General features: G+C 46.9%; 1 protein-coding gene across 1 annotated transcript in view; it reads left to right on the forward strand.

Moving 5' to 3' along the window:
• The window catches only part of LOC101028588 (speriolin), a 31,188-nt gene that overhangs the window by 566 nt on the left and 9,734 nt on the right, over positions 1–20,888 (forward strand). The window lies entirely within an intron of this gene.

The raw sequence follows: 20,888 nt of genomic DNA on the forward strand, positions 1-20,888 counted from the left end.
CCATACGATGCGCTTCCTGCCCTGGAGAAGGCTGCACTCCCTCCTGACCGGGGCGACCTCTCCACAGGGGCTCAGAGCCCACCCACCCCTGCAATGACCTGCCTCCATCGCAGCGCGGTACCTGGCCCTCTCCCCTGTCCACCGTCAGGTGTAAAATCCTCCTTCCCTGAGAGGACAGCTCGGCTCTTTCTGGCCTCTGCCTATGGAGGCCTCTACAGCTTGGCAATGAACCCTGACGCTGCTGCTCTAGAATGGCCACCAGTGGCTTCCTAGCGCCGCGTCCTTCCCCACGCCTGCATGGCATCTGAGGCTCACGGCCTTGCTCCACGCCCCTCTTTCTGAGTTCTCAAGCCAGGCTGTCCACGCACTCGGCTCATCTTAATCCAGGCTGCTCCCAGGGGCTGGGTCCAGGCCCCGTCCCTCCACCCTCAGCCAGCCCACCCACGGCGCAGCTGCAACACTCCACCAGAAGTCAAGATCCCTCCAGACCCTCCAGGCCCAGTGAGTCACTGGAACATGCTCACTCCAAACTAGACATGTTTCTGACCGATAACTTCGGTCTTTCCAGCGGCTAAAGCCCCTCAGGCTTGTGCTCACTCCCCTCCTGTCTCAATTCCCTGCTCCCTACCCACTGGGTTCCCTGGCACCCAACCTGAATGTAGCATAGAGCTGGTCTTCGGCTCCCCCTTACTGATCACAAGCACACAGAGCCCTCTAGTTTTAAATGTTACACCTCTAATGACAGACACAACGGACAGGGTAACAAAAATAATACTCACGGGGCCAGGCACAGTGGCTCACACCTGCAATCCCAGCACTTTGGGAGGCCGAGGCGAGTGGATCATCTGAGGTCAGGAGTTTGAGATCAGCTTGGGCAACATGGCGAAACCCTGTCTCTACGAAAAATACAAAAATTTGCCGGCCATGGTGGTGTGTGCCTATAATCCCAGCCACTCGCGAGGCTGAGGCGGGAGAATTGCTTGAACCCAAGAGGTGGAGTTTGCAGTGAGTAAAGACGGACCCCACTGCACTGCAGCCTGGGTGGCAGAGCGAGACTCCACCTCAAAAACTAATAATAGGTCGGGCACAGTGGTTCACACCTGGAATCCCAGCACTTTGGGAGGCCGAGGCAGGTGGATCGCCTGAGGTCAGGCGTTCGAGACCAGCCTGGCCAACATGGTGAAACCCCATCTCTACTAAAGACACAAAAATTAGCTGGGTGCAGTGGCAGGCACCTGTAGTCCCCGCTACTTGGGATGCTGAGGCAGGAGAATCACTTGAACCGGGGGGGTGGAGGTTTCAGTGAGCTGAGATCAACTGCACCCCAGCCTGGGTGACAGAGTGACTCTGTCTCAAAAAAATACAAGGAAATTTCACTGTTCACTGGGCATGGTGGCACATGACTGTAGTCCTAGCTATTTGAGACTGAGGTGGGAGGATCACTGGAGCCCAGGAAGTGGAGGCTGCAGTGAGCGCTACAGCTTGGGCGACAGGGCAAGACCCTGCCTCTAATGCAAGAAAGGAGGGGAAAGGGAAGGGGAAAGAGAGAGAGAAGACCAAAAGAAAGAAAGAAAGAAAAGGAACGGAAAGGAAGACAGAGAACTTCCTGTTTCTAGACGCTGGTTTCATGCTTCCAGGCTAAGCAAGCAGGCCCTCGCCTCTCAGGTCTCATAGAGGGAACCCTTGGACCACTGCAGATCTTCCAGCTCCCAAACGGTCACGCTTTGAGGGTTAGGGAAGCCTTTCTGGAGGAGGCGAGCCCAGCCAGGTGGTTGTGAAGGGGAAAGGAACGTGCTGCACGTAGAAGACACTTGTACGAATGCCTGGCCCTGGGGACTGCAGGAATGTGAAACAGAGGTGCGGTTAAAGCCCCAACTCGTGTGTGTGTGTGTGTGTGTGTGTGTGTAATGTGGGTGTGTGTAATGTGCTGGTGTGTGTGTGTCTGTGTAATGTGTGTGAATGTGTGTGTGTAATGTGTGTGTGTGCAATGTGTGTGTAATGTGTGTGTATGTGTGTGGGTGTGTGTGAATGTGTGTGTGTAATGTGTGTGGGTGTGTGTAATGTGGGGGTGTGTGTGTCTGTAATGTGTGTGAATGTGTGTGCATGTGTGTGTGTGCAATGTGTGTGTAATGTATGTGTAATGTGGGTGTGTGTATGTGTGTGTGAATGTGTGTGTAATGTGTGTGTGTAATGTGGGTGTGTGTGTAATGTGGTGTGTGTGTCTGTAATGTGTGTGTGAATGTGTGTGTGTAATGTGCGTGCAATGTGTGTGTAATGTGTGTGGGTGTGTGTGAACGTGTGTGTAATGTGGGTGTGGGTGTGTAATGTGGGTGTGTGTGTGTAATGTGGTGGTGTGTGTGTAATGTGGGTGTGTGAGTAATGTGGGTGTGTGTGTAATGTGGGTGTGTGTGTAATGTGGTGGTGTGTGTGTGTAATGTGGGTGTGTGTGTAATGTGGGTGTGTGTGTAATGTGGTGTGTGTGTGTAATGTGGGTGTGTGTGTAATGTGGGTGTGTGTGTGAATGTGGTATGAGAGTACGTGGGGTACACACTTATGCAGCACACATACTCTGTGTGGTGTATGGAGTGTGCAGCGTGGGTGTGTGAATGAGTGTGTATGAATGTGTGTAGGAAAATGTGTATGAGGTTGACTGTGGGCATCCTGCCTAGGCGTTAAAAAGCAAATTAAATGTGGCCGGGCTCCTTGGCTCCCACCTGTAATCCTAGCACTTTGGGAGGCCAAGGTGGGCGGATCGCCTAAGGTCAAGAGTTCAAGACCAGTCTGGCCAACATGGTGAAATCCTGTCTCTACTTAAAATACAAAAATTAGCCAGGCATGATGGTGGGCGCCTGTGATCCCAGCTACTCAGGAGGCTGAGAGGGGAGAGTCACTTGAACCTGGGAGGCGGTGGTTGCAGTGAGCTGAGATTGTGCCACCGCACTCCAGCCTGGCTGGCTGAGTGAGACTATCTCAAAAAAAAAAGAAAGAAAGAAAAGAAAATGTCATTATTTTAATATTTAAATTTTTATTTTTTATTTTTTATTTATTTAGAGACAAAGTCTCAGTCTGTCACCCAGACTGGAGCGCAGGTGACACAGTCTCAGCTCACTGCACCCTCTGCCTCCTGGGTTCAAGCGATTCTCCTGTGTCAGCCTCCCAGGTAGCTAAGATTACAGGTGCATGCCACCACGCACAGCTAATTGTGTGTGTGTGCATGTGTGTGTGTGTGTTTGTGTGTTTTTAGTAGAGATGGAGTTTCACCATGTTAGCGACACTAGTCTCAAACATCTGACCTCAGGTGATCCTCCCACCTTGGCCTCCCAAAGTGCTGAGACCACAGGTGTGAGCCACCATGCCCAGCACAAGGAGCAGTATTGTAAAAAGACAATTAAATGTAATTTTTAAATATTTAAAAATTTTAAAACATAAAATAAAACATAAAAAAAAGAAAATGTGGGCTGGGCTCAGTGGCTCATGCTTGTAATCCCAGCACTTTGGGAGGCCGAGGCAGGCAGATCACCTGAGGTCAGGAGTTCAAGAGCAGCCTGGCCAACATGGTGAAACCCGGTTCGTACTAAAAACAAAAACGTTAGCAAGGTGTGGTGGCGGGCACCTGTAATCCCAGCTACTGGTGAGGCTGAGGCAGGAGAATGGCTTGAGTCCACGAGGCAGAGGTCGCAGTGACCCAAGATCACGCCACTGCACTCCAGCCGGGATGACTAACTGAGACTCTGTCTCAAAAAAAAAAAAAAGAAAGAAAGAAAGAAAAGAAGAAGAAAATGTGCATGAGTGTGTGAGAGGACGTGATGCATCTGCTGTGACAGTGTGATTTGTGAGTGAATGTGTGCATATGGCTGTGTGTGAGTGTGTGAGTTGCTGTGTATGTGTGAATGTGTGTAAGAGTGTGTATGATATGTATGTGTTATGTGGGTGTTTGAGTGTGTTTATGCTGTGGCCAGGCATGGTGGCTCACGCTTGTAATCCCAGCACTTTCGGAGGCCAAAGCGGGCGGATCATGAAATCAGGAGTTTGAGACTAGCCTGGCCAACACAGTGAAACACTGTCTCCACTGAAAATACAAAAATTAGCTGGGCGTAGTGGTCGGTACGTGTATTCCCAGCCACATGGGAGCCTCAGGCAGGAGAGTCGCTTCAATCCGGGAAGCAGAGGTTGCAGGGAGCTGAAATTGCACCACTGCACTGCAGCCTGGGCAACAGAGCTAGACTCTGTCTCAAAAAAAAAAAAAAAAAAGATTCAAGAGTTGGTGATAATTCAAGCTGAGGTAGGAGTGAGGCCATCTGGGAAGGGAGTGCGCAGGAGACTGAGGTCCTGGCTGAGTGCAGGGAGAGGCGCTGGCAAAGGCGCACGCAGAGAGGCCAGCGAAACCTCAAAAGTGCAGTGTCACAAAAGCCAAAAGGGACAGCTTCAAAAGGAACCCTGTCGGCAAGGTAAAGGCTGCCAAGAGGTCAAGTAAGAAAATTACTAAAAATATCCGCAGCATTTGGTGGACAATTCGTGACATCGGCGTTCACGGCCTTGGCTTCCACCCCATCATAGGTGGAAAGGCCGACCAGGGTGGAGAGAAAGATGATGGAGATACTCAATTCGTAAACTTGGCCTTGGGGGGAGGGCAGTGGACCGGGAGAGGGCAGTCGCTGGGAGGGCATGGCGTTCAGAGCTTCTTTCCAGGGTGACAGAGACCTGAGTTTGTTTGTCTGTGGAAGGAAGAGGCCGGAGAGACTGTTGGAAAACACTCAAGATAAAAGGGGTACATTATGGGGTAGGGGGTGCTCTTGGCTGACAGAAGAGCGTCTCTTCCACGGCCTGGAAGGGAAGGGGAAGGAGAAAGCAGGGTGTGGATGTGGATGCCCGGCGGTGGGAAGCGAAGGAACTCCAGACCCATGGCTTCCATGTTCTTTGTGCCAGTGTTGTTCTCTGAGAGCAGGGACGCAGCCAGGAAAGTCTGAAAGAGAGTGAAAACGGGGGGACGGAACTGAGAGCACGCGGAGGGTCTGTCGGGACGTGTGCTCTGTGCCTGCGCTGCAGGGCGCAGCCCCGTGTGGGCTCTGCCTTGTCCAGCAGCATTTGGGAGCTGAGAGCAGGCATGGGGGCGGGCATGGGGCGGAAAGCAGGCCGGGCTGAGGGCGGCTCCGCCAGGCTTCAGGCACATCAAAGCCGCTCCGGCCGAGGGCAGCCACAACCACGAGTGTTGTCAGATGGGGAGAAAATAACCAGGCCAGTGGACTAGAGATGGGGGAGGCTCAGAGACCAGGTGGCCAGGAGTGATCTCTGACCAAGACAGAAGGTACCACCGCGTGGTCAGAGCTGGGCGTCGGAGAGGCAGGAAATCAGAAAACACTGGCCGTGGGCCCGACGGGCTCCACCCGGCGAAACAGACGCCAGGAGCTTCCGACCTGGCCCTGTGCCCAGGGCAGGTGGCGGGGGCATTGGGACCGCAGGGCCTCGGGCTCCTGAGGGCTCAGGGCCAGGCCGTGTGGCAGGGCGTCTGGAGGGGCCGGGGACACGGGGCCCCACGGGGAGCTCCAGACACTGAAACAGCGACCGCACTGAACACCGGCTCCTGTTCCGCGGGTCACACCTGGAACCTCCGCAGGTCGGGACGGCGGGACCGGGACCGCAGTGAGCCTGGGGCAGGCGGCCAGGGACAGGGGGCCGGGGACCCGCTCTGACTGCCAGCCCTCAGCACCCCCTCCCCGCAGCACCCCCTCATCTCAGGACCCCCTCCCCTCAGCACCCCTCCCCTCAGCACCCCCCACCCCCACAGCTTCTTCTGGAAAGACCCTGCCCTGGTGTAAGTGATCCCCCCACCTTGGCTCTGGCAGTGCTGGGATTACAGGGTGCGGGTCGGCTCCTTGCTTCTGCTTTTCTTTTTAATTCAGTTGTCGGATGTAACAAACCTGGCTGAGCGTTGTAAATAAGGAAATAACCACAGAAACGCAGCAGATTCACAGTCCTCTCCAATGCGCTCTTCAAGTGCTTTTCAAGGTGCTTGTGTGGGGACCCAGGTTTTTTAACTCACAAATCTACATAAGTCAAGCAGAAATCATCAGCAGGTTGAGCAATCCCTTGTACCTGTTAGAACATAAAGCGATGGGACCGAAATCTCTTAAGGACACGCTGACAGTGGGTGTCTGTTAACTCAGGACTCCGGCTCCGCCCATGGCGTCCAGCAGTCATGGACCCACAGGCGTCCTGTCTCCTGTCCAGGGGCCTCAGCAAGGCAGCTGCTGAAACCTTGTCAGTGACTCTGATGGGTCACAGACTGAGGCCACCCCGGCCTGGGCAGGGCCCCACTCCTCGTGGCCTGGGCCTGCAGAGCCCGTGGTGCCTCCCGGGGGTGTCCCAGTGTGGCCCCGAACCATGACTGTGCCTTTTCTGCCACAATGATGCCTGTGACCCTGATGAATCTTTTTTAATGACCGCTTCACTGAGATGTAATTCATATAACCGTGCAATTCACCCATTTAAAGTGTATAATTCACTGCTTTTTAGCATATTCACAGGTATATGCAAACATTACCGTAATCCATTTAGAGCACTTTCATTACCCCAACAAGAAACCTCCCCCCTTTTAGTTAGGACACCCCTTCCCTCTCCCCACCCCCTCCCTAGCTCTAAGCAACCACGAATCTACTGTCTGTTTGCGTGAATCTGCCTATTCTCAATACCCCATGTGCGTGGAATCACGTGTGCGGCCTTTTGCGGCTGGCTTCTTTCAGTACGCATAATGTCTTCAGGCTCCTCCACGCGGTAGCGTGAATCAGTGCTCCTGGCTACCGTATTCAGCCGTAAAAGCAAAACAAAACAAAAAACCCTAACGGTAGCCAGGAGTACTGATTCACGCTACCGCATGGAAGAGCCTGAATACTATTCTACCGTATGGCCATGGCACGGTACCCAGGTGAGCTTATCCCCGTCCAGCCTGTTACATCAAGCGGTCTCAGGGACGGAGAGCCGTGTTTGACTCATCCTGGCCCCGTCGCCTGGCCCGCCCCTCAATGCGTGCTCTGGAAATACCTGCTGAACTGAGAGCCGCTGTCCTGAATAGTTACACTATGCCAAATGCCCAGGAATCTGCCTGGTGCCCTGAAACCCCTGCTTGGAGTGCAAGACACCTTCCCCAGCTGGGAAGCGCTCCCCTCTCCCCTGCAGCTTCTGCTGATGGGGAACAGCCAGTCAGCAGTTCCGAGAGTACCCATCCCCACCCTCGACCCAGCACGTTTTGTTTATTCATTCATTAGTTGGTGGACATTTGGGGTGCTTCCTCCTCTGGGCTATTATGAATAATGCCGCTATAAACATTCATGTACGAATTCTGTGCAGACACGTTTTCATTTCTCTTGGATGTATCTAGGAGTATAATTACTGGGTCATATGGTAACTACGCTCAACTGTCTGAGGAGCTGCCAGATTGTTTTTCAAAGCTGCTGCACCATTTTACATTCCCACCAGAAATGTACGAGGGTTCCAATTCCTCCAAATCCTTGCCAATATGTGTTTTCATCTGATTCTTTAACATTACAACCATCCTAGTGGGTGTAAAGTGATATTACAATGTGGTTTGATCTGTATTTCCCTGATGACTAATGATGTTGAGCCTCTGTAGGTGTGCTTACTGGCCATTTGTGTATCTTTGAGAAATACATATCTAGATCCATGTTATTTTTAAATTTCTATACAAAAATAGAGACAAGGTCTCACTATGTTGCCCAGGTTGGTCTTGAACTCCTGGACTCAAGTGATCCTGCCACCTCGGCCTCCCAAAGTGCTGGGATTTCAGGCATGAGCCATCCTGCCCAGACCGCCGCCCATTTTTAAACTGGACTGTCTTCTTCTTGTTGACGTGTGAGATTCTTTACATACACTGGATACAGTCCCTCCTCAAATATATCACTTGCAAATATTTTCCCCAATTGTTTGCATTGTGTTTTCACTTTCTTAATAACATCTTTTGAAACACAGAAGTTTTGATGTTGATGAAGTCCAGTTTATCTATTGTTTCACTTGTTGGTTATGCTTTTCGTGTTATATCTCAGAATCCATTGCCAAATCCAAGGTCACGCAGACCGACCCCCAAGTTTTCGCCTAAGACTTCTATGGTTTCTGCTCTTATATTTAGGCCTTTTCTCCATTCTGATTTAACTCTCGTACATGCTGTGAAGTAGGAATCCAACACCATTCTTTTGTAACATGGATATCCAGTGATCCCAGCACCATTTGTTAAAAACATTATTTTCTCAGGCTGGGCGCGGTGGCTCATGCCTATAATCCCAGAAATTTGAGAGGCCAAGGCAGGTGGATCACTTGAGGTCCGGAGTTCGAGACCAGCCTGGCCAACACGGTGAAACCCTGTCTCTACTAAGAATACAAAAATTAACTGGGCATGGTGGCACACACCTATAATACCAGCTACTCTAGACGCTGAGGCAGGAGAATCACTTGAATCTGGAAGGCAGAGGTTGCAGTGAGCCAAGATGGTGCCACTCTACTCCAGCCTGGGTGACAGAGCATGAGTCCATCTCAAAAAATAAAAAGATTATTTTCTTGAATGAAACTGGACCCCTCAAACCTTATACAAAAATTAACTAGGCCAGGTGCAGTGGCTAACACCTGTAATCCCAGCACTTTGGGAGGCCAAGGTGGGTGGATCACCTCAGGTCAGGAGTGCGAGACCAGCCTGACCAACATGGAGAAACCCATCTCTACTAAAAATACAAAATTAGCCAAGCGTGATGGTGCATGCCTGAAATCCCAGCTACTAGGGAGGCTGAGGCAGGAGAACTGCTTGAACCCAGGAGGCAGAGGTTGCAGTCAGCAGAGATTACACCATTGCACTCCAGCCTGGGTAACAAGAGTGAACCAAAAACAAAAATTGACAGATGAGAGCTAATTAAATTAAAGAGCTTCTGCACAGCAAAAGAAACGATCATCAGAGCAAACAGACAACGTACAGAATGGGAGAAGATTTTTGTAACCTATCCATCTGACAAAGGTCTAACAACCAGAGTCTACAAAGAACTTAAATTTACAAGAAAAAAAACAAACATTTAAAAGTGGCCTAAGGACAGGAACAGACACTTCCCGAAAGAAGACATTTATGCGGCTAACAAACATATGAAAAAAAGCTCAACATCACTGATCATTAGAGAAATCAAAACCAGAATGAGATACCATCTCATACCAGTCAAAATGGCTATTACTAAAAAGCCAAGAAAGAGCAGATGCTGAGAAGGCTGTGCAGAAATAACACTTTTACCCTGGTGGGAATGTAAACAGGTTCAACTATTGTGGAAGAGACTGTGGCAATCCGTCAATGAACTCGAACCAGAAGTACCGTGTGACCCAGCAATCCCATCATTGGATATATACCCAAAGGAATATAAATCACTCTATTATGAAGAATGCACGCAGTGTATATTCATTGTAGCACTATTCACAATAGCAAAGACATGTCATCAGCCCAAATGCCCACCAACAATAGACTGGATAGAGAAAATGTGGTACATATACACCACGGATTACTATGCCATAAAAGGAACAAAGTCACGTCCTTTGCAGGGACATGGATGGAGCTAGAAGCCATTATCCTCAGCAAAGTAACACAGGAACAGAAAACCAAACACTGCATATTCTCACTCATAAATGGGAGCTGAACAATGAGAACCCATGGACACAGGGAAGGGAGCATCGCACACTGTGACCTGTCAGAGGGGTAGGGGGAGAAACAGCATTAGGAAAAATAGCTAATGCATGCTGGGCTTAATATTTAGGTGATGTGTTGATAGGTGCAGCAAACCACCACGGCACACATTTACCTACGTAAGAAACCTACACATCCTGCACATGAACCCTAGAACCAAAAAAAAAAAAAAAGATTTTTCTCCCATTGAATTGTCTTCCCGTACTTGCCAAAGATCAGCTGACAGGGCCGGGAGTGGTGGATCACGTCTGTAATCCCAGCACTAAGGGAGGCCGAGGCAGGCAGATCACCTGAGGTCAGGAGTTCTGAGACCAGCCCAGCCAACATGTTGAAACCCCATCTCTAATAAAAATACAAAAATCTGCCAAGTGTGGCGGTATGCGCCTGTAATTCCAGCTATTCGGGAGGCTGAGGCAGGAGAATCGCATGAACCCAGGAGGCAGAGGTTGCAGTGAGCCGAGATTGCACCACTGCACTCCAGCCTGGGAGACAGAATGAGAGTCCACTTATTTCTGGACTCCCAGGCGATCTCATTGATCTATATGTCTGTCCTTATGCCAGTGCCACTAAGATTACTTAGCGTTGTAAGTTTTGAAAATCTGAAGTGAGTCCTTCAACCTTCTTTATTTTCAATACCACCCTGGCCATTCTGGGTCCCTTATAATTATTCCATGTAAATTTTAGGATAAGCTTGTCAATTTCTATAAAGAGGTCAGCTGGCATTCTGAGAGGGATGGCACTAGATCCGTTCAGGAAGTATTGCTCTGTTTACAATATCATCTTCCAATCCCAAACATGGGTTTTCCCATTTATTTGTATTTTCTTTAATCTCTTTCAACAATGTTTGTAGTTTACAGGAGATAAGTTTTACATTTATTTTGTTAAGTTTATTCCTAATTTATTCTTTTTGATGCTCTTGTAAGTTTTCTCGATGTCATTTTTAGATTATTTATTATAAGTATATACACATACAATTTTTTTTTTTTTTTTTTTTGAGACAGAATCTTGCTCTGTCACCCAGTGGTGTAATCACTGCTCACTGTAACCACACACTCCCAGGCTCAAGTGATCCTCCCACCTCAGCCTCCTGAGTCGCTGGGACCCCAGGTGTGCCCCCATACTCGGCTAATTTTTGTATTTTTTGGTAGAGACAGGATTTCACCATGTCGGCCAGCTGGTCTCAAACTCCTGACCCCAAGTGATCTGCCCACCTCGGCCCCCTACGGTGCTGGGATTACAAGTGTGAGCCACCACACCCGGCCATGCTGTGTTTTCATTTTCACTTGTCTCGAAGTATTTTCTGACTTCTCTTAGGATTTACTTAACCTATTGGTGATTTGAGAATGTGTTGTTTAATTTCCACAGTTGTGAATTTTACAGGTTCCATCTGCTACTGATTTCTAGACTCATTCCCTTAGGGTCAGAAAAGATACTTGATATGATTTCAATCTTTTAAAACTTATTGACACCTTTTGTGTGCCCGACCAAATGATCCACCCTCGAGAGTGTTTCATGTGCACCTGAGAAGAATGTATATTCTACTGCTGTTGAATGGAAATGTTTTGTGTATGTCCATGAGGACTAGTTGATTTATACAAAGGCTCGAGCTCTCTATTTCCTTGGTCTCCAATTGTCATTGTAGAACTGTCTATTTCTCACTTTGTTCGTGCTTTATATATTTTGAGGGTCTGTTATTAAGTACATTAATGTTAATAATTGTTACATCTTATTGTACTGAACCATTTATTAATATATAATGTTCTTCTTTGCCTTTTGTAACAATTTTTTATTTAAAGTCCATTTTGTCTGATATTAGGATAGCCATCCAGCTCTCTTTTAGTTTCTATATGCATGAAATAACTTTTTTTACCCCTTCCCTTCTTCACTTTCAACCTATGTGTGTCTTTCTACCTAAAATGAATCTCTTTTAGGCAGCATAGAACAGGAACATGGGAGGTTTTTTTGGTTGATTGTTTTATCAGTTCTGCCAATCTCTACCTTTTTACTGGATATTGAAACCTATTTAAAGGAATTCCTGATAAGGAAGCACTATTTCTCCCACTTTGCTATGTATGCATGTATGCATGTGTGTGTGCATGTACGTATGTACGTATGTATGTATGTATGTATAAACGTACGTATGTATGCGTGTATGTATATATGGAGTCAGGGTCTCACTCTTTTGCCTAGGCTGGAGTGCAGTGGTTCGATCTCAGCTCACCGCAGCCTCCACCTCCTGGGTTCAAGGAATTCTCCTGCCCCAGCTTCCCAAGTAGCTGGGATTACAGGCGTCAGCCACCACACCCGGCTAATTTTTATGTTTTTAGCAGAGACAGGTTTCACCATATTGGCCAGGCTGGTCTTGAATTCCTGACCTCAGGTGACCCACCAGCCCTCAGCCTCCCAAAGTGTTGGGATTCCAGGTGGGAGCCACCATGCCCAGCCTGCTGTTTATTTTCTGCATGTCTTATATCTTTTTTCCCCTCAATTTCTCTTTTATTGTCTTCTGTGTTTAATTTTTTCTGGTATACCGCTTTTATTCCTTCACCTGGTTTTGTTTTCTGTGTATTATAAAGTTATTTTCTTAGTGGTTACAATGGGCATTACAATAAACATCTTACATTTATAACAGCCTAGTTTGAATTAATAGCAACTTAGCTTTAATAGTATGCAAAATATACATACAGTATATAAATAATATATATCTCTTCCTCCCCCTTTGTTATTATTGTCATAAGTTACATCTTTATATAGTATGTACACATTAGCATAGATTTATAATCATTGTTTTATACATTTGTCTTTTAAGTCATATAGGAAAAATGGGAGCCACAAACCAAACACACAATAATACCGACTGTGACATCAGCATATGTCGTTACCACTGCGGGTGTTATTTTTCCATATCGCTTCTAGCTCCTTTTGTTTCAGCCTAAAAGACTCCCTTTAGCATTTCTTGTGGGCGGGTCTACTGGCAATAAATTCCCTTAGCTTTTGTTTATCTGGGAATGTCTTAATTTCTCCTTCATCTTTGAAGGGTAGTTTTTTGGAATATAGAATTCTCATTTGATCTTTTTACTTTCAGCGGCTTAAATATGTCAAACCACTACCTTACGGCGTTCATCGTTTTCAGGGTTTCTGATGAAAACATTGCTGTTGGCCGGGCGTGGTGACTCACGCCTGTAATCGCAGCACTTTGGAAGGCTGAGGAGGGCAGATCCCCTGAGGTTGGGAGTTTGAGACCAGCCTGATCAACACGAAGAAACTACGTCTCTACGAAAAATACAAAATTAGCCGTGCGTGGTGACTCATGCCTGTAATCCTAGATACTAGGGAGGTTGAGGCCCGAGAATTGCTTGAACCTGGGAGGTGGAGGTTGTGGTGAGCCGAGATCGCGCCATTTCACTACAGCCTAGGCAACAAGAGCGAAACTCTGTCTCAAAAAAAAAAAAAAAAAAGAAAGAAGGAAAAAAAATTGCTGTTAACTTTTTTTTTTTTTGAGATGGAGTCTCAGTCTGTCACCCAGGCTGGAGTGCAGTGGTGTGATCTCAGCCCACTGCAACCTCTGCCTCCTAGGTTCAAGCAATTCTCTGCCTCAACCTCCCAAGTAGCTGGGATTATGGGCGTGCGTCACCACGTTTGGCTAATTTTTTGTATTTTTAGTAAAGATGGAGTTTCACCATGTTGGCCAGGCTGGTCTCAAATTCCTAACCTCGTGATCTGCCCACCTTGGCCTCCCAAAGTGCTAGGACTACAGGCGTGAGTTACCTCACCCGGCCAAATTTACTGGGGTGTTTTTGTTTTTGTTTTTGTTTTTGTTTTTGTTTTGAGATGGAGTTTCGCTCTTGTTACCCAGGCTGGAGTGCAATGGCGCGATCTCGGCTCACCGCAACCTCCGCCTCCTGGGCTCAGGCAATTCTCCTGCCTCAGCCTCCTGAGTGGCTGGGATTACAGGCACGCGCCACCATGCCCAGCTAATTTTTTGTATTTTAGTAGAGACGGGGTTTCACCGTGTTGACCTGGATGGTCTCGGTCTCTTGACCTCGTGATCCACCCGCCTCGGCCTCCCAAAGTACTGGGATTACAGGCGTGAGCCACTGCACCTGGCCGCCAAATTTACTGTTAATCTTATAAAGGATCCCTTGTACCTGATGAGCCATTTCTCTCCTGCTGCTTTCAATAATTTTTTTTTTTTTTGGAGAGATACAGTCTCACTATATGGCCCTTGCTGGTCTTGAACTCCTGGCCTCAAGCAATCCTCTGGCCTCAAAGATTCTGTCTCTCAACTGTCTGATTGTAATCTATCTCAGTGCAAATCTCTGTCAGTTTATTCTACTAGGAGTTCACTGAATTTCTTTGACATGGGTATCCACATCTTTCCCTAAACTTAGAAAATTTCCAGACATTATTTCTTCGAATATTTTTTCTTATTATTATTATTTTTTTTCTTTTGAGATGGGATCTCACTCTGTCACCCCAGGCTGGAGTACAGTAGCATGATCCTGGCTCACTGCAACCTCCATCTCCCAGAATTGGGAGGATCATTGCTTGAGAATTGCTCAAGCAATTCTCCCACCTCAGCCTCCTGAGTAGCTGGGACCACAGGCATGTGCCACTATGTCTGGCTAACTTTTTGTATTTTTGGTAGAGACAGGTTTTCGTCATGTTGCCCAGGCTGGTCTTGAACTTCTGGGCTCAGGCAATCAGCCCACCTTGGCCGTCCAAAGTGCTGGGATTACAGGAGGAGTAAGCCACCATGCCTGCCCAATTTCTTCAAATACTCTTTGCTGTTCCTTTCTCTCTCTCCTTCTGGGATTCCCGTTCGTGCATGTGGGTATGCTTGACAGTGTCCCAGAGGTCCCTGAGACGCTATTCATTTTTCTTTCTGTTCCTGAGACTGTATAATCTCAATGGACTCGTTTCAAGTTTGCTGATTCATTCTGCCTGCTCAGAGCTGTTGAATCCCTCTAGTGAATTTTTCGTTTTCGTTATGGTGTTTTTATTTTACTTCATTTTATTTTTTGTGATGGAGTTTAGCTCTGTCACCCAGGCTGGAGTGCAGTGGTACCGTCTCAGCTCACCACAACCTCCACCTCCCAGCTTCAAGTGATTCTCCTGCCTCAGCTTCTGGAGTAGCTGGGATTACAGGTGTGCACCACCATGCTCAGCTAATCTTTGTATTTTTAGTAGAGACAGGGTTTCACTACGGTGGCCGGGCTGGTCTTGAACTCCTGACCTCAGGTGATACACCCACCTTGGTCTCCCAAAGTGCTAGGATTATAGGCATGAGTACTAGAATTCCTTTCTGTATTGTTTTCATCATTTCTTTTAGTCGATATTCTCTATTTGGGGAGGCATTGTTCTCCTAGTTTCCTTGAGGTATTCATCCATGGTTTCCTTTAACTCTCTGATCATATTTAGGACAGTTGATTTAAAGCCTTCATCGAATACGTCCAATATATGTGCTTCCTTAAAAATAATACATTTTAAGGCCGGGCGCGGTGGCTCAAGCCTGTAATCCCAGCACTTTGGGAGGCCGAGGCGGGTGGATCACGAGGTCGAGAGATCGAGACCATCCTGGTCATCATGGTGAAACCTCGTCTCTACTAAAAATACAAAAATTAGCTGGGCATGGTGGCACGTGCCTGTAATCCCAGCTACTCAGGAGGCTGAGGCAGGAGAATTGCTTGAACCCAGGAGGCGGAGGTTGCGGTGAGCCGAGATCGCGCCATTGCACTCCAGCCTGGGTAACAAGAGCAAAACTCCGTCTCAAAAAATAATAATAATAATAGTAATAATATATATTAATTTTCTTCCTGTAAATGGGCCATACTTTCTTTTTATTGAATGCTTTTTAACTTTTTGAGAACTGAACATTTTAAATATATAATGTGGTGACTGGAAAGAAGATTACTCCTTCCTCCCCGTGGTTTCCTGCTGCTTGTTACGGGTTGTACTTGTTTGTTTCGTGACTTTTCTAAACTGTTTTCCATAAAAATTTTTTTTTTTTTTTTTGTCTATATTGCTCCTTCTGGTGCCAGCAAGCCACAGCAGGAAGGCAGGCCACCAACCTTATGGGCATCACTGATCCAAAGAATGGAGATAGTAGGTAACTGTGAGGATAGTGACTTGTGTGTGCCATATGCACAGAAAGAGATTCCCACGAGCACACACAACAAAGAATACAGCCATTACAAAAGTAGTTTAGAAAAGTCACTAAATAACAATAAACTACAACTTATAACAAGCAGCAACCACAAAGCCTGGGGAGGAGGGTGAATCTGATTTTCAGGGTTACCAAACTGTATTTCCAATGTCTAGCTTTCAACAAACAGGGAAAAAAAGATTACAAACTGTGAAAGAAAAGTTAGGCCAGCTATGGTGGCTCATGCCTGTAGTCCCAGCACTTTGAGAGGCTGAGGCAGGCAGATCACCTGAGGTCAGGAGTTCGAGACCAACCTGGCCCACATGGTGAAACTTCGTCTCTACTAAAAATATAAACAAATTAGCCGAGCGTGGTGGCGGGCGTCTGTAATCCCGGCTGCCCTGGAGGCTGAGACCGGAGAATCACTCGAACCCTGGAGGCAGAGGCTGCAGTGAGCCGAGATCGCACCACCGCAGTCCAGCCCGGCGACAAAGCAAGACTCTGTCTCAAAAGAAAAAAAAAGAAAGAAAGAAAAGGAAAGTGAAAATGCCATAAAGTCTGTTTTCTTTTTCTTTCTTTTTTTTTTTCCCAGGCCCCTGATTCTGTAATGAGGTTCAGATCTCTGAAAAAATGCTTTGAAAACAACACAGGATAGAGCACAAGGCCCTCATATCTCTTGCCTGTGAAACTACATTTCTTTCTTTTTTTTTTTTTTTAAAGAAAAAAAAGAATAATAAGAAAAAGAATAAAGAAGAGGAAGAAAGAGAAAGAGAAAGAGGGAGAGAGGATGGGGGTGTTGCTTTGCTGCCCGGGCTAGAATGCAACCTAAATATGGGTATGCCTATAATTGTCCTTAATAATGGAGACATGAAAGAAAATGAGGGAAGAGAGTAACAAACAAGGAGCCAACCGACATTTCGTTTAAACTTCTTTTTTTTTTTTTTTTTTTTTTTTTTGAGACAGAGTTTCGCTCTTGTTACCCAGGCTGGAGTGCAATGGCGCGATCTCGGCTCACCGCAACCTCCGCCTCCTGGGCTCAGGCAATTCTCCTGCCTCAGCCTCCTGAGTAGCTGGGATCACAGGCACGTGCCACCATGCCCAGCTAATTTTTTGTATTTTTAGTAGAGACGGGGTTTCACCATGTTGACCAGGACGGTCTCGATCTCTTGACCTCGTGATCCACCCGCCTGGGCCTCCCAACGTGCTGGGATGACAGGCTTGAGCCACCGCGCCCGGCCTCGTTTAAACTTCTAAGTTGATATGATGTGGTACTGATAAGAGTGTATATTTTGTGTAAAGTGGAGAGTTCTATAAATGTTAATTACGTTTACTTGTTCCAGATCTGATTTCAAGTCCCGGATATTGTTGTTAATTTTCTGTCGCATTGATCTGTCTAATATTAATGTTGAAGTCTCCCACTATTATTATGTGGGAGTCTAAGTCTCTTTATAAGTCTTGTATGTCTGGGTATTCCTGTATTGAGTGTGTATATATTTAGGATCTTTAGCTCTTCTTGTTGTTGCGTTGATTCTTTTATCATTATATAATGTCCTTCTTTGCTTCTTTTGATCTTTGTTGCTTTAAATACTATTTTATCAGAGGCAAAAATTGTAACTTCTGCTTTTTATTTATTTTTGCTCTCTGGTTGGTAAATCTTTCTCCATCCCTTGTTTTGAGTCTTTGTCCCGACCTGCAGGATGACAACAGGAGCCCGAAGGGAGGGAGTGGGGATGGATGGGCAGGAGACGCGAAGAATGGAGACAAGACAGGAGTCTGATCAAGTCTCGTTTATTGTTGCTGAGCTCACAGCTTAAATAGGCCAGGCAGGGGGGCGGGACAAAGGAAGCTTGCAGTTGGGAAATTCCGGCCAGGTGTGCCAGGTGCCGCTACCAGCCTCGTGCCGTCCACAGGCTGGACCTGAATCATCAGGACTTGAGCCTCCCACAAGCGGCACCTGGGCTCTCTTGGCCCCAGGATTTGGCCTGTGCTGCTGCCCACAAGTCTTTGTGTATCCTTGAATGTGAGATGGGTCTGGATGCAGCATACCGATGGGTTTTAGTTTTTTGTCCAAATTGCCTGTCTGTCTTTGAATTGGGGAATTTAGTCAATTTAAATTTAGAATTAATAATGATATATGTGAGTTTAATACTGCCATTTAATATTAGCTGGCTATTTTGCCCATTAGTTGATGTAAATTCTTCATTATATTGATGTTCTTTACTTTTTGGTATTTTTTAGAAAGGCTGATACTGTTTGTTCCTTTCTATGTGTAGTGGTTCTTTCAGAAGCTCTTGTAAAGCAGGCCTGGTGGTGATGAATTCTCTGAGTGCTTGCTTGTTCACAAAAAACTTTATTTTTCCTTCGCTTATAAAGCTTAGTTTGGCTGGATGTGAAATTCTGGGTTGAAAGTTCTTTTCTTTAAGGATGTTGATTATTGGCCCCCACTCTCTTCTGGCTTGTAGGGTTTCTGCTGAGAGATCTGCTGTAAGTCTGATAGGCTTCCCTTTGTGGGTAACCTGACCTTTCTCTCTGGCTGCCCTTAGTATTTTCTCCTTCATTTCAACCCTGGTGAATCTGACGATTATGTGCCTTGGAGTTGCTCTTCTTGAGGAATATCTCTGTGGTGTTCTCTGTATTACCTGGAGTTGAATATTATCCTGCCTTACTAGGTTGGGAAAATTTTCCTGAATAATGTCCTGAAGCGTATTTTCCAGCTTGGATTCATTCTCTTCGTCACATTCAGGTACACCCATCAAGCGCAGATTAGGTCTTTTCACATAGTCCCATATTTCCTGGAGACTTTGCTCGTTCCTTTTTATCCTTTTTTCTCTAATCTTGTCTTCTTGTTTTATTTCATTGAGTTGGTCTTCGACCTCTGATATCCTTTCTTCTGCTTGATCAATTCGGCTGTTAAAACTTGTGCATACTTCACCTAGTTCTCGTATTGTGTTTTTCAGCTCCATCAATTCACTTATATTCCTCTCTAAATTGTGTATTCTTGTTAACATTTCGTCAAACCTTTTTTCAAAGTTCTTAGTTTCTCTGGATTGTGTTAGAACAAGTTCTTTTAATTCACAGAAGTTTCTTATTATCCACATTTTGAAGCCTGCTTCTGTAATTGGAACCCACTCGTTCTCCATCAAGCCTTGTTCCGTTGCTGATGAGGAACTGGGATCCCCTGCTAAGGGAGAGGCGTTCTGATCTTGGGTATTCTCAGCCTTTTTTGACTGTTTCCTTCCCTTCCTTGTAGATTTATCCATCTGTGGTCTTTGTATTTACTGTCTTTGTAACTGGGTTTCTGAGTGGACGTCCAACTTATTGATTCTCAGCGCCGAAATCTGAGCAACCCACTGCGCCGACCAAATCAGCGGCGTTAAGATTGATGGTGCTTTTCTGACTCTGCACCAAGAACCGACGCTCCGAGGCGCCGGCAAAACCGCCTCTCCGGTCACAAGAGTCGCGCTGGCGGCCCGTGGGGCTCCTCCGCTGGGAACCTCCTGGCGCGTGAGCAACAAGAATTCATCTGAAAGTGTGGCGTCCTCTCGTTCTCTGCACTTTCACTGGGGGCTACAATCCCGAGCTGCTAGTGATCAGCCATCTTGGATCTCTCTCCAAAAGTTTGTTTTCTTACCAAAATTTAGCAGCTTCTTCATTAAGCAGTCCCTTCATTATTTTAAGATTTTTATTAGATTCTGGAGACCACCAAAAAGTTAACTCTAATCATTTTTGCCGGCTTCCTGAGCAGCTGGGACTACAGGTGTGTGCCACCACGCCCGGCTAGTTTTTTGTATTTTTAATGGAGACGGGGTTTCACCGTGTTAGCCAGGATGGTCTCGATCTCCTGACCTCGGCATTCACCTGCCTTGGCCTCCCAAAGTGCTGGGATTACAGGCGTGAGCCACCGCACCTGGCCTTGGGTCCTAAAACAAAACTTTCCAAAAATTCAAGACTATGAAATCATAAAAGACCAGGCTGGGAGTGGTGGCTCACAATTATAATCCCCTCATTTTAGGAAGCTGAGGCGGGAGGATTGCTTGAGGAGTATGAGACCAGCTTGGGCAACAGAATGAGACTCCCATCTCTAAAAATAAAAATAAATACATAAGTAAAAGAGCAGTTGAATGGATTGTGCAATTTTTATTTATTTGTTTGGAAAATGGAACTTAGAAGTTTGTGGGTTTTTATGAGACAGGGTCTCATGCCGTCACTCAGACTGGAGTGCCGTAGGGCAATCACGGCTCACTGTAGCCCTGACCTCCTGGGACCAGGTGATCCTCCCACCTCAGCCTCCCAAGAAGCAGCAGCTGGGACTATAGGCACGTGCCACCACACCCAGCTAAGTTTTGGAATTTTTATACAGACAGAGTTACACCATGTTGCCCAGGCTGGTCTCCAACTCCTCAAGCAATCCTCCCGCCTCAGCTTCCTAAAATGAGGGGATTATAATTGTGAGCCACCAGTCCCAGCCTGGTCTTTTATGATTTTATAGTCTTGAATTTTTGGAAAGTTTTGTTTTAGGACCCAAGGCCAGGTGCGGTGGCTCATGCCTATAATCCCAGCACTTTGGGAGGCCAAGGCAGGCGAATGCCGAGGTCAGGAGATCGAGACCATCCTGGCTAACACGGTGAAACCCCGTCTCCACTAAAAATACAAAAAACTAGCCGGGCGTGGTGGCACACACCTGTAGTCCCAGCTGCTCGGGAAGCTGAGGCTGGAGAATTCCTTGAATCCGGAGAGAGGCGGAGGTTGCAGTGAGCCGAGACTGCACCACTGCACTCCAGCCGGAGCGAGAGAGTGAGACTATGTCTCAAAAAAAAAAAAATGTGATCTATGCGATCACCACCTTTGTACACAGCCTGTTCATCACAAATTTTATTTTTAAAAAATTATTGGCCGGGCGCAATGGCTCACACCTGTAATCCCAGCACTTTGGGAGGCAGAGGCGGGTGGATCGCCTGAGGTCAGGAGTTCCAGACTAGCCTGACCAACATAGTGAAACCCTGTCTTTAATAATACAAAAAA

The sequence above is a fragment of the Saimiri boliviensis genome, chromosome 15 (assembly GCF_048565385.1).
Source record: "Saimiri boliviensis isolate mSaiBol1 chromosome 15, mSaiBol1.pri, whole genome shotgun sequence".
In the NCBI taxonomy this organism is placed as follows: Eukaryota; Metazoa; Chordata; class Mammalia; order Primates; family Cebidae; genus Saimiri; species Saimiri boliviensis.